Genomic DNA, 12979 nt, shown 5'->3' on the forward strand with positions numbered 1-12979 from the left:
GACGAGTGCTTGAACCTTGAGTGTAGCATATTTGATCACACACAGGTACAGTATGCGTGTTCCCAAGGTCCAAAGACTACACTGGCTGTGTCTGCAGGTAGGTAAAGATCAGATCCAAACACAACATGTGACGATGGGAGGTCTTACAGAAAAGCATCTCCTCGAGGTGTACAATCCCCTCAGCGCTGCTGCGTCTGCAGGAAGTGCGCTGACTGCAATAATCAAAAATTCGGTGAGTGGCATATATTCTGTTGCCCATCATACTGAAACATGACAGGCATTACACCTCGCGTGCTGACTTCACATTCTTTTTAAAAATAAAAAAAAAAAATCCAATCCTGTGCGAAGAAAGGATTTGATGTGAGGAATTTAAAAGAGACGAGCCGACAGTGACAGCAAATGTTACAAGGAGGGGTGTGTGTGTGTGTGTGTGTGTGTGTGTGTGCGTGCGTGTGTGTGAACACTGATCAAAAGCCTCGCCTGCAAATAGACTCTGTGTAATGGTGTTGGGGATTGGAGGAGTGCAGCACTGTGGGGGGGGGGGAACATCTATCCTCTCCGTTTCCTGGTCAAGCCACCGAAGTTGTCTCCTCCACTTTGAGCGCGAGTCAATAGACAAAGGACGAGGTTCGCCACCAAGCGCTCCACATTAACGGCAGCCGGGTCCCTGGGTGCGTCAAGACCTTTCTCACAGCACAAGCTGAGCGGGGGCCATGAAGACTGAGCCCTTTATTCTTTATCAGAGGCGGTCGGCTGATGTAATCAGGTTTTCAAAGGGACGGATATTTGTCAGGAGCCTTGCGCTTGCAGTAATTGTTGAGATTGCAGAATATGGCGACATCGATCGAGTACAGGTACAACTGGGCGGATGATCGGGCAGCAGGCCGAGAGTTTATCCAGATTGTCTGAACATCTTTATCTGAAGGGAAAACCTAATTTCACATATGATACGTAAAATATGTACGGCAGCATATTGCTGCCACGGCAGGAAAATAAAAGTGGATCAGTATCACGTCATTCTGTGAAAAGCGTTGGAGTTACACATTATATTTCACGTTTAGTTTGTTCATTATGGATCTGTAAAGTCAGAAGCTGCGAATATCTTTCCAACTCCACCATTGTTTCACTGTTCAGCCACAGGCTTTTGCATTTTCTCGTTGGGACCCTTTCCCTGGTGTCACAATTCTTTTGTAGACTAACCAGCACCAGTGAACACTTACATACTCATCATATTTTGGTGTCGTCGTGTCCATTAGCACGGCTCCTCTTGAGATAAAACAAAATCACAGAACATTGGAAACATTGGTGCGCTAGAAGACAAAATGTTCTCCCCTTTCAGTCGGCACAAAAAGAAAAGAAATGTTGTCTAAGGTGTTTTTTTTTTCTTCCCTAAAACACGGCGCTCTTCGATCTGTTGATGTGGGCCAGCTCATCTGCAGTCTCCCGCTCGCGTCTCCCCGCCGCCGTGGATCGCCGGGCGCTGAGCGGAACTAACAGAGCGAGTGGGTGTGGGAGACTAATTGAGTGTCGAGGTTATGTGAATAAAGCCACTCTGGTAATCGTCTGGCTCAGCAGCAAACGGGATGAGATAAGGAGCGTCGGGTTGATACGGTGTCAAAAAGAGGAGTTTCCCACCGCTCCGCCGCCATCACTCTTTCCTTTCTCTGGCTGTCTGCAGAGCAGGGCCCAGATAATATCTCCAGCAAGAGGAATGCACACTCAGCCCTTAGTGCTGATAACAACATCATCTTTTGCAACTGAACGGGCTGCTGGGGGGGGGTTACATTACAAAGCCAATGACAAATAGCACAATGTTTGAGAGTGACAGCACAAGTCCCAGTGCAGGCAAAGGCCCCCGACTCTATATCTATTTCTTTATCTATTTCTATATCTACATCTTTATCCATTTCTTTATCTATATCTATATCTTTATCTATATCTATACCTATATCTCTTTCTATATCTATATCTAGATCTTTATTTATATCTATATCTATATCTTTATTTATATCTATATCTTTATCTATATCTATATCTTTATTTATATCTATTTCTATATCTTTATCTATATTTTTATCTATATCTATATCTTTATCTATATCTATATAATAATAATAATACATTTCATTTATAGAGCACTTTTCATTGCTAAAAGCAATCTCAAAGTATCTATATCTATGTCTTTATCTTTATCTTCATCTATATCTATATCCAGGGGCTGGATATATAACAAGTGCTACGGCCGTGTCTATATCTATATCTATATCTATATGAGTAACTATAGCGATCCCTGCAGCACACAGTAAATAATGTTGATGAAACATTTAGTGAGGAAGTGAGCTGAGAAAAGAGGCGGATTAAAGCCGCACAAACACTCAGGTAACGCGGCGTCACATTATGGGAGCTGCTGCTGCTGCTGCTGCTGCTGCTGCAAATCAGCCGACAACATCCAGTGCAGCTTTGAGTGGATTACTTAAAGCTGCACTCGTCAATATTTTTGGATGGGATCATTGGATCAGAGGTGCTGCTCTCACACGCCCTCGGCTCTGTAGAACTTTGTCACCTCGCCATTTGTGTTCTTGTCAATCCGTTGTGTGGGTTCTAGAATAGAAAATGTCTTTGCTTGCTTGTACATTTGCTGCAGATAGGAAATTCGAGTTGTTGGGGGTGAAATGACGCTCGCATGCGTAATCTCTGTGACGTTTCAGTAACTGGGTCACTGCATACCAAACATGATGACAGTGTTCCCCTCTCATTGTCAGCAGATGTAGTAAAAAGACCAAGTCCTCTGACGATCATATGTACAATCTGTCCTTACCATCTGATGAAATTGGGCCCCACAGCGGCAGGTGGATCGGACCTCTGTTGTCATGGTTGCAGTGATAGACGAGTTAACAAGTCACCAAGTTATGGGACGGTCGTGGCTTGGCGAGGTTATAAGCAGAAACATACTTGGTTTATGGAAAGGTCAAGGTTAGGGAAGGAACATTGATGGCTATCGGTTTCAAAATCCCTTGTTTTATCGACGCATCCATTCTTTGCTGTGCTCTGTCGCTCCAACCCTGATACCGTATATTGTGTGTACATCATGGAGCCTGATGTACAGTAGGTATCTTATTCCTCGGAGCCACAGACTCCACATCAGTGAGCCCCAGTGCTGCACAGTGACGTGTTTCTTCAGCACTATGGACGCGCACACTGCTGACTGTATTTTGACTCCCACATACTGCACACCATCCTGCTGCTCCAAATACTCACTACACCACCGCATGTGTGGATTCATTCGCCGTTAAAAATAGTCCCTAAAACAAATGAAAACATTTCCTCCTGTCTGAGAATCTACAGTGAGTAGCCGTTTTGGGGGAATGCTTTCAGTTTAATCTATATCGGCACATCAAGAGCCAATACTGAAGGAGCAGCCTTATCATAAGGAGGCAACTCAGTTAAATAACTGCAGTACAATGAAAATCCATTATTTTACACAACACTGATTCTTATTGTTCGCCGTAGTTTTCTGTCGCACAGGTTTTTTTTGAACAGCTTTGTATGAATTCTGTGTATCTCCTTATTGGTGTCACCAAACAGGAAGTTGTGTGATGAGTTGGGGATTGCATCGATCAAGAACATTTAGAATGTGCGGGTGAAAAGAAACTAAGAGACGTAGGACAAGGTCACAAGAACCAGTGCTTCGGCTCCGACTTTCTACAGAGTGGACGTCAAAGATGCGAGAGATGTTGCTTCAAGTGTTCTTGTTGTCATTTAGTCCGAATCTGATCTAGTTATGCAGGAGGATGTTGTTCTGTTCATCTCTTCTGTTCGGAGGTCCTGATTCAACACCTTCGTGGACCTGGAAGAATGGAAATCTCCACAGAAGTCTGAGTTTGGAATCAGATCTTTGCTGCTCCACATAGGAATGAAATCAAGGAAGGACGATTCATCACATTTGTTTCTCAAAGTGAAACCTATCAAATGAACCCATGGCGGTGTAAAAAGGAGGCTACAATCGTCATATCATATTTAAGCTGCAGGTCCATTCCACGTGGATCACCTCAGGGCAACATATCAAGTTGAACAAGTGATGCTGTTCCTCCCTCTCAAATCTGCGGGAGTCACTTTATGTCAAAGAACTCCTCAATGATTCCAAACTGTCACCTTTTCCTTCCGACTCTGCCATTTCAAAAAAACCCAACAACAACTAAACAACCCCCCCCCCCCAAAAAAAGAAGAAAGTGAGGCTCTCACAAATCCCCAGAGTTCCAAAGGAATCTGGCTCAGCAGACAGAGGGATGATCTGATGCTGCCTCGCTGCATCCAGCGGCATCAGCGGGTATGAACTGTGCCGTGTGTGTGTGTGTGTGTGTGAGTGTGAGAGTGTGTGTGAGTGTGAGTGTGTGTGTGTGTGTAGGCGCCCCCTAAACGATCGTGTCGTGTGGTTAACAGTGTCAGTCGAGCCGGCGCTCCCCCCCCACGCTGGGTTAGACCCCGTGTTGCGCGTTGCCGTGGCAGCGCGCCCTCTGCGAGCAGCGGCCGCGCGCGGTCAGGTCGGGCACCTGGTGCCAAAGAGGGAACCTCACCTCAGCCGCACGGGAGGACACATCCGCGGCTTGCCCTCCCTCTGCATTCGGGGCAGAGGACCCGAGGGGCGAGGGACGCGGACGGAGGGATTTTGAAATGGAGACGCCGGGAGCAGCTGGCGGGACGCGGGTGAGTGAGTCTGACCGGGGCGCATTCTGGTTCCCTCGTGCGGCGTCGGACGACTCTCGGTCGCCGGCCGAACCCAGAGCACCTTTGACGCGTGGTGAGGTGTGAGCGGTCGCGTCGGGAAAAGTTGCGTGACTTTGTGGGGCAGAGCTGTGATGCGGCGGGGCTCGCACCCGGCCGGTGGAAGTGGGCCAGGGGAGCGATGCGGGGCTGCTGTGGGATCCGTGCGCTCTTGTTTTGGCGCGCGTGGAGGTGGCGCATGGAGCAGGGACCCACAAACAGCCCGCTGTGCACCTGCGCGCTTCTTTTTTTTTTCTGCTTTTTTTTTTTTAATATCAGACGATGGTGACCTTGTGGTTGTCATCATCATAGGTGCATATGATGCTTCGGAGGAGACAGTGGGTGGATGATGGTGATGGTGGTGATGGAAGGATGACGAGAGTGGCTGTGGTGGCGCTTGGGATACCTGTTGCAGCTCACAGATGACCAGTGTACCTTTCAACAGGCGGCAGTTGGAGGGAGCAGGTGTGTGTGTGTGCGTGTGTGTGTGTGTGTGTGAAAGAGAGAGAGAGAGTGTGTGTGTGTGTGTGTGTGTGTGTGTTTGAGACAGAGAGAAAGCAGGAATGCATTCGGTGCAGTTGCCACTTGTACATAAATATTGACAGTGCTAACATCATCCAGCGTCACATTTCATTTGGGATTGACACACCGCAGCGTCCACACTTTGCTGCATCTCTTCAGGTGCACACCTTTCTATATAACCTTTTTAAAAAGTGGCAATGTAGGTTTTAATGCACGAAAGAGCCTGCGCCTGGATAATGCATTGATTCATACCCAGCAGCACAGGCCAGACATGTCTTAATGGGATCAACCATCCCAGACAATCTTCCATTTTTTTTGGGGGGGGCAAAAAGGACCAAAAGTGTAATCTTGATCCACGAAGCGAGAGAAGGATTAAAAAAAACAATACTTTGTTGTTTATTCTTCCTCCTCCTGCAGCCGGTGGGGGTGTGGGGGCTTCACTGGAGCCTCTCCGTACCTGACAGGCAGTGAGAGGCTCCTCTCCTCCTGCAGGCGCTGCCAGCCCCCCTCTCCTCCCCTCACAGCTCATTTCACATGCTTTTCATGCCTGCAGTTTAAACCCTTTGAAGTTTCCTTGCACTGAACCCTGTGCACCGAAGCTGCTCTGGAGTATGTTAATGCTCTCTGATTGACTTGTGAATCTTTTCATTAACCCACTTGTATGCACGCCGCCGCATTGTCCCCCGGGAAATGCCATCAAGGGGTAAAACAGGAGCCACGGCATGTTGACATGCCGTCACTGGGAATCTCAAAGTCACGGGCAGTTTGTGCCTAAACGATCAGTTTGATATTGTCTGCAACTTATTTCTGAGAGACGGATAAAAAAGAAAGTGCTGTAGTGCTTGGTACAGTGGTGGATGGGGCGATTAAGACTTCAGCTACACTATGCAATATTAATGACTTGGGAAGATATCAAAGGATGAACCTCGGAGATGCAGTAGCCTGCAGTAAGCCTACATTAATAATGTGCTTAATTCCAGCAGCGGTTCGAGTGTTTCTCCGCCGCTTTCATGTCGAGCCTCGTGCCCAAATCAAAGCTTTTCAATTTTCCCATATACATTTTCATTTGTCTCAGGATTTACATTACCAGGACGAGACGTGGGGCCTGGTCTCCAGGTTTTTTCTTTTGGTCCTCATTTGTAGGATTTTCTCCAGACATTCCATTACAGTAAACATCCCGGTCCATTTGTCATCATAGATTTTTCAAGCGTCATTTTTGTCACCTCACCACTGCGACCTGTGTGTGTGTGTGTGTGTGTGTGTGTGTCCGAGCGATGTGATCAGTCAGGTGATTACCACTAACAGTCAGCAGGTGGCAAAAGGCTCTCAGGGATAAGAGGGGATCTGTCACTGTGTAACACTGAGTGAGGGGCAGCTCTCTGTGACTGACGGGCAAATTTCTCACGATGAAGGCCCCCCCCCCCACCTCAGAGGGCAGATTCCACCCGACTGCCACAGAGTCGGGGCTGTGTGGGTTCGAGTGTCGTGCCATACATCAGAGGTCAGCCCAGGGTGACGCTGCTCATCAATGCTCCATTGAGACGCCTGCGAACAAGTTCTATGGAGCAAGAGCACGCAGCCGGCCCGGGGTCAGCGGGCCTCACTGTGGGTCAGCTGCTTGTATGTAATTCCATTAATTACACATTCAACCGAAACAATCGCCACTGAAGCTCCACTTGCCACGTGAAGGTGGGCTCAACTTGGATGCCAGCGTGGACATTTCACGGGACAGAAAGCTCCAGCACAGACTCGCGCCTGCTGTTTCCAAGGACGTGCTGAAATGACAACTTTTTTGCTCAGAAGCTGCACCACCAAATTACTGCACAGATTGATCGGAATAAAAACCTCCTGAGAGAAATGAATCGAATCAAATGAGAGATTAGAGAAAATTATGTGAAGAAGCGATGCACATTACATGCATCACGTTCATCAGTCAAGTCAATATTGTGCTAATATATGTGCACGCATAATGAGTCCAGTTGTGCTGCTCTGAAATTCCGATTGAAGTATAGTTAATATATTCCTTCTGATGTAAACCCCCCCCCCCCAAAAAAAACAGGTAGCCACAGTTTGTGTACAACACATGAAACTACAATTTACAGTAATGTATATAGTGTAATGTGTAAACTGTACATCTGCAGCATGCATGTAGCAATTGACAATTCTGTCGCATTAGTATATCACATAAGAAATCTCTTACAATAACTTTATATTAAATGCTGCACTATTGTGTCTTGATGATAAATATTGTAAAAAAACTTAATCTCTGCCTACTTCTACAACTACTGTATAATTCAGTTTCAGGTTCATTTCCTTTATTGGGATGTTCTTCTCTCAATGAGCAACAACGAATACAGTCACTACACGCACTTGTGAGTATATTTGTGAGGTGCTTATGGTTCATTGGCTTATCTATAAAATTCTTGTTTTCAGAAAAACATTATCACTGATAGTTGACAGTTAATGGGATTATTTGAGCAGCTGCTCCACATCATGCTCCAGAACATGACTCATGTCTGACCTTAAAAAAACCAAACAACCCCCCCCCCCCATGTTTGAATCTTCTCGTCCTTCATCTGGGATGTGAACCCTCTGATTTCCTCACAGTCAGAGAAAGTTAAAGTTGGCGTCTTGGTCCGAGCTCGGTTATGAAATCCTCCTGCAATGCGGCCGGCCACGGCACTGTGCTCCCCTCCGCTTCCATCACTCGCCGCCCTCTCTGACAGAGTGAGTCTGGCAGTTCAGTTATTCTGTCTGTGGAGTTGAAAGCCCTCCACGCGGTTGCTCTGGGATTGCTCCGGCAGCTGCTGCAGCGGGTCAACTGCACAGAATCCAAGTTGACTCAGGCTCTTCTCGACTGACACGTCAAGTCATCGACTCTCACGTGTCACGGGACTCATTCCTGTCAGACTTGACTCATGAATTTGTGAACTTTGATGTACAACTTATTCTATAACTGCTTGTCAAATACAGACTGCAGTGTCATATTTCTCTCTGCAAATTCCGGGTTTACGGTTTCCTTTCAAGCAAAACCCAATGTTTCTCGACGTGATGTGTGATGGCCATCAGTTGAAATCATTACAGTTGGTTTTTAATATCGGCTCTGGATACAACAATGCGTCACCTTTTTTTTAACATGTACAAATGTACCGTGGTTTTCCTTGACTGACGCGTTTGGACTTGGAATGACTTGATATCCTCCTTAATATTAATATGTTTTGAATGTCCAGTTTCAAAATCTTCCACAGTCACTGGTGATCCAGTGACAGACCACCAATATGTCAAAATGAATAAACCAGCCCAGAGACTTGTTTTTCTGTTCAACATGCAGGAATTTAACCTTCATTATATTAGCGGCGAATCACATGTCTGATGAATATTTGCTGGAATGTTTGATGAGATCAAACTCTGTCCTGACCTCACATGCTCTCTGCTCCTGTCACTCCTGTGTTTCTGCCCTCTGGTTTGCTGAAGCAGACGTGTGTGTGTGTGTGTGTGTGTGTGTGTGTGTCGGCGCCAGCCTGCCCTCGCTGACAGAGCCTCCGCTCGCTGCTTGATAAACACAACGCAGAGTGCTTAACATCTGAGGATGACGGGGAGGTGCAGACGTGTCAGGACGCCAAATATTGTGTCAAAAAGAGATTGACTGCAATCGCCTCTAATGATGAATACATGCTGACGGCTGGTTGTTCGCATACCCGCTCACCTCCGGCACTGAAACCCTGGCGGTGTCGGCTGGTGCCTTGCTCCGGGGAGTGGAACCCCCCCAACTCTGGCAGGGTTAACAGAGCCACGTTATTGACGGCAGTGTGTTGCTGTCTTCCTAAGCAGAGAGCCGAGCATTGTGTAAAAAGGACGATTAGGCCTTAGGCGACTTATGTGCTCTGAGGCCGCGAGTTCAGTGACCACTCCGGGTCCTGATGATTGAAACGTGCGTTTTCCAGGAGAAATGATGAGGTTTTCACTGAACACACACTCCTGCAGCGTCTGTTTCGTGGAACCAGCGTAGCCCACGGATTTTCAGTGGAAAGCAGCTAGATCATGTTACATACATAAAATGTCATTTTGCTATTGTCGTAAAAAAAAAAGGTGGCTACTATATTTACGTACAGTGTGGGTTTGAAATTTAAAAAAGAAATCTTAAGTCAAAGTAGCTGATTAATCTGAGTAGGTGAAAAGTGTTCATGTTAAGATAAGATGAGGCAATCCCTTATCAGCTCCACGACGGGGAAATGTGACGTATGGCGGCAGCAAAGGAAACGTGCAACATAAACACAATTTCATATGCAGTGTCAGCAGGATAAGTGTTTGTGGGACATGGAAATATTAACATTACAGGGACAGATTGATTGCACAAAAACATTGGATATTGCACCTGTTGAATGAAATTGCAGCTGAGTGAATTAGGATCGAATGAATTCAATGTCCCGTGGGTAGGATTCGGTGAGGTCCAGTCGAATACCCCTCACCTCCCCCTCGCCTGCCACGCACAAGAGGGCCTGCGGTGACCTTCAGGTCATGTCAAATCACACCCGACCCCCTGGAGCCAGTGTTTGGTTCGTCTGTCCTGGGCTACAAAACATGATCAGGAATATCACATTCCAGTCCTGTGAGGGGATCCCCCTACAGCCCCCACACTGGAGCTTTAATGTCAGAGAGTTGTACATTTCATTAAAACGCGCATTTCCGTCTCATTTTTCAGTTTGTAGATTCCTCTGTGTGAATTCAGACGGCTGCTAGAAAAAAAACGCGGCGGACAAAAGGTGATTACAGATCTAAATGATCTCTTTGATATTTGGAGTTATTTGTAAATGCTGCGAGCACACTGTAACTAGATTCTGAAGCGGGTTCTGATTCACTCGAAACGCTTTTGAGCCTCCGCCTCCGGACGCGGCTCGTAAGTAATTTGCCACGCAGCTGGCGTCTCTGTTTGGCCACAGCAGCACCGCGGTGCGGAGGTCTGACCGAGCCGGTGGTGCTCTCGTCTATGAAGTCCAACTCCCAACACCGCCCGGCTAAATTGCAAAACAGTGCAAGTCATCCACGCTCAACCGACGCCCGCATTCAATGGAATTGAGCTCTTAACAAGGATATCACAAATCGCAGCTACGGCACTGTTTATCCCGCTATCGCAGTATCCCCCTGCGCGCGGTGGCATGATTAAACACATTCGGCCAGGGAAAGCGCTGAATGAGTGCGATGGACCGATGTAATGGGGAGAGTCAGGGAGTCGAGGGGTGCGGGAGAAAAAGAGAAGACAAGATTATAGAGCCGCCTTGGACGGCGGGTCGGGCTCTGGGAATCCTAGTGTGCCTTGAGGGGAAAGCTCCTCTCACCACACATCAATAATGAATGAAAGATATCTTGTTGCGCGGAGGACCGAGCACAACTGGCACACTGATTTGTTACCGTGAACCTTGTGTGAAACTTGCGTCAGGGTGTTGTGTGCGCTTCATTAGCCACATGAGGAGCTGTCACCGATAAGAGCAGAAGATGAATGGACGGAGAGCACAAACAGTCCGAGAGGAGGGAGGAGCCGGCGCGTCCCCGCTGCACCGGAGCTCCTCGTTCGGAATGGCTTCGCCAGCCGATGTGGTGAGGATGCGTCAGCTGTGGCTCAGAATGCGAGACATGGAATATTTGAGGTGCATATCCGTAGGAGGATGAAGAAAGATCTTTTATAGGCGCGTGGTACTGGAATGGAACCCCGTTTATTGAAACGCAGCATTTGGGCCCGTGAATCACAAGACTGGCCTGTAAACAAACAAGTACAGAAAAGTTTTGTCTCTGGCTGATAACATCAGTCGCTGATGTTCAGGAGAGTGTGAGTGTTGATCAATGTTAGGGTTTTCGTAGGGAATTGTCCCATTTGACCATCATGGATTCGACTTGGGTTAATACCAATGGACATGTCCCTGGCAATCCTTTTAGTTTCCTTGTGCTCCAGGTCAGAACGCAGCTCAATCCCTTTGGGGGGGATAAACATGATATATTCTGATATAAATAACATCAAAAGATTATTGACAATCACTGAGACAAATGGAACGTCATCGGCGAGGACAAATCAAAGAGTCAGACCTTCGTATTTGCTCAAGACGACAGTGGCCAGCTGTGTCAAGATGATGGCAAATCTGATCAATTCAGTTCCTAGCCGAAAACGTCCACTGACCTCACGTCGAAAGACACGTGCTTTTTTCTGCTCCCGTGTCTCTCACCCTCAGTGCAATATTTTCCTCCTTCTCGGCCATCGTCAACATCCACAACAGCCCAGGCGATGTAAGAGACGAACAAGTCAAAACAGCCGCAGACAAACGGCGTCGTCGTGCATCTCATCAAGGGCTCATTGAATCCCGGAGCTATTAATCCTGCGGGAGGAACACAGTGATTTGAATGGATTAATCACATGTTCAATTCCGGGAGAAGAGTGTCCATGAAATGACTATCGCACAGTCTGCTGTGTGCAAGGGAGGAGGCCGACCCGACGATAATTCGGTGTGATGGTGATGTTCAGTGTGCAGCGCTTCGCTCCTTACAACTATTTTAACAGGGAGGAGAACTGGGATTCCTCTGCGGCAGCAGTTATTTGAAGGGCACGCTACTCCGCGTTAAACAGGGTTTTAATTTGCAACGCAAATGACGCTCGTTTCCCGCCCGAATATTCCTCCTGGTTGCCCCAATTCCGTGGCATCACCGAGCTCTGTGATTGTCGCGGGCTCGCAATTGCGCCGGCCAATCGCTCGCACTCTTTGTCCCGAGCTCAGTGCGAGTGTTGGCTTTTACAGCGTCTCGCTGCTCTGTCGGGCAGTCGTGGCTCAGGGAAAAGAACGGGTTGTCCGCTAATTGGCAGGTCGATGGTCCAATTCCCCAGGTCCTCCGGTCCACATGCCGAAGTGCTCTTGCGCAAGACACTTAACCCCTAAATTGCCCCCGACGGGCTGTGCCGGCAGTGTGTGAATGATGTGTGATGCAGCGCTGTATGGAGGTGTGTGAGTCTTGTGCTGTACAGTAGTACTGTACTGTACTGTAAGTGTGTTGGTCGGTTAATAAGACGAGAAAAGTACTGTATGAATACAGCTCATTTAGCGTGACTGGGGTTCCCCGGTTCAAGGAAAGGCACACCGTGATGAATATTGTTGGATTGAAGACATTTCTTTCTAATAGGCTGCGACGGCGAAGCCAGAGCAGGAAGTGAAACCACACGAACTGTTAAAACTTACAAAGTAAAAAAGGGGGAAACTCATCTTGGCCGTGCTCTAGTGTTGTTAGATTTAATCAGAAACAAAAGGAAAAAACTTCAGTGAGATATCGAATATACATTTTTAATAAATGCTTCAACGTGCATAAATCACGTAGATGAACATTACGTACACAGTCAGCCACCGAATAAAGCAGCACCAAGTTGACATTCTGTCCAGAGACGGACCAAATTAACCATGTTGTTCTCATTCAATGTGCTCAAAGTCCAGCTGCTTCTCTTCTTCATTCTCACGGCACTTTATAACAAGTTCACTCTTTCTCTAAATTGTTTTTAAAAAGTTCCAGTTGAACAAGTGTATGATAATTACTATATTTTCGAATCAATCCCTGACTAATACAGACATTGTCAGTGTCACAGTTACTTCTCGGACCGTAACTGTACCATTTTCTCAGTGGTAATGGTGCAGAGCTGATTTGGAACCAGCCTCGTTATTCTTTG

At 47.1% G+C, this 12979-nt stretch overlaps 1 protein-coding gene across 1 annotated transcript in view; it reads left to right on the forward strand.

Annotated features, from left to right (window-relative positions):
* The first annotated feature begins 4556 nt into the window (after window positions 1-4556).
* The window catches only part of LOC118311381 (retinoic acid receptor beta-like), a 137355-nt gene continuing 128932 nt past the window's right edge, over window positions 4557-12979 (forward strand). The window contains exon 1 of the mRNA XM_035635207.2: window positions 4557-4704. The gene's annotated coding sequence lies outside the window, so the exon portion shown is untranslated. The remainder of the gene's footprint in view (window positions 4705-12979) is intronic.

This window comes from Scophthalmus maximus, chromosome 5 (genome assembly GCF_022379125.1).
Source record: "Scophthalmus maximus strain ysfricsl-2021 chromosome 5, ASM2237912v1, whole genome shotgun sequence".
Taxonomy (NCBI): Eukaryota; Metazoa; Chordata; class Actinopteri; order Pleuronectiformes; family Scophthalmidae; genus Scophthalmus; species Scophthalmus maximus.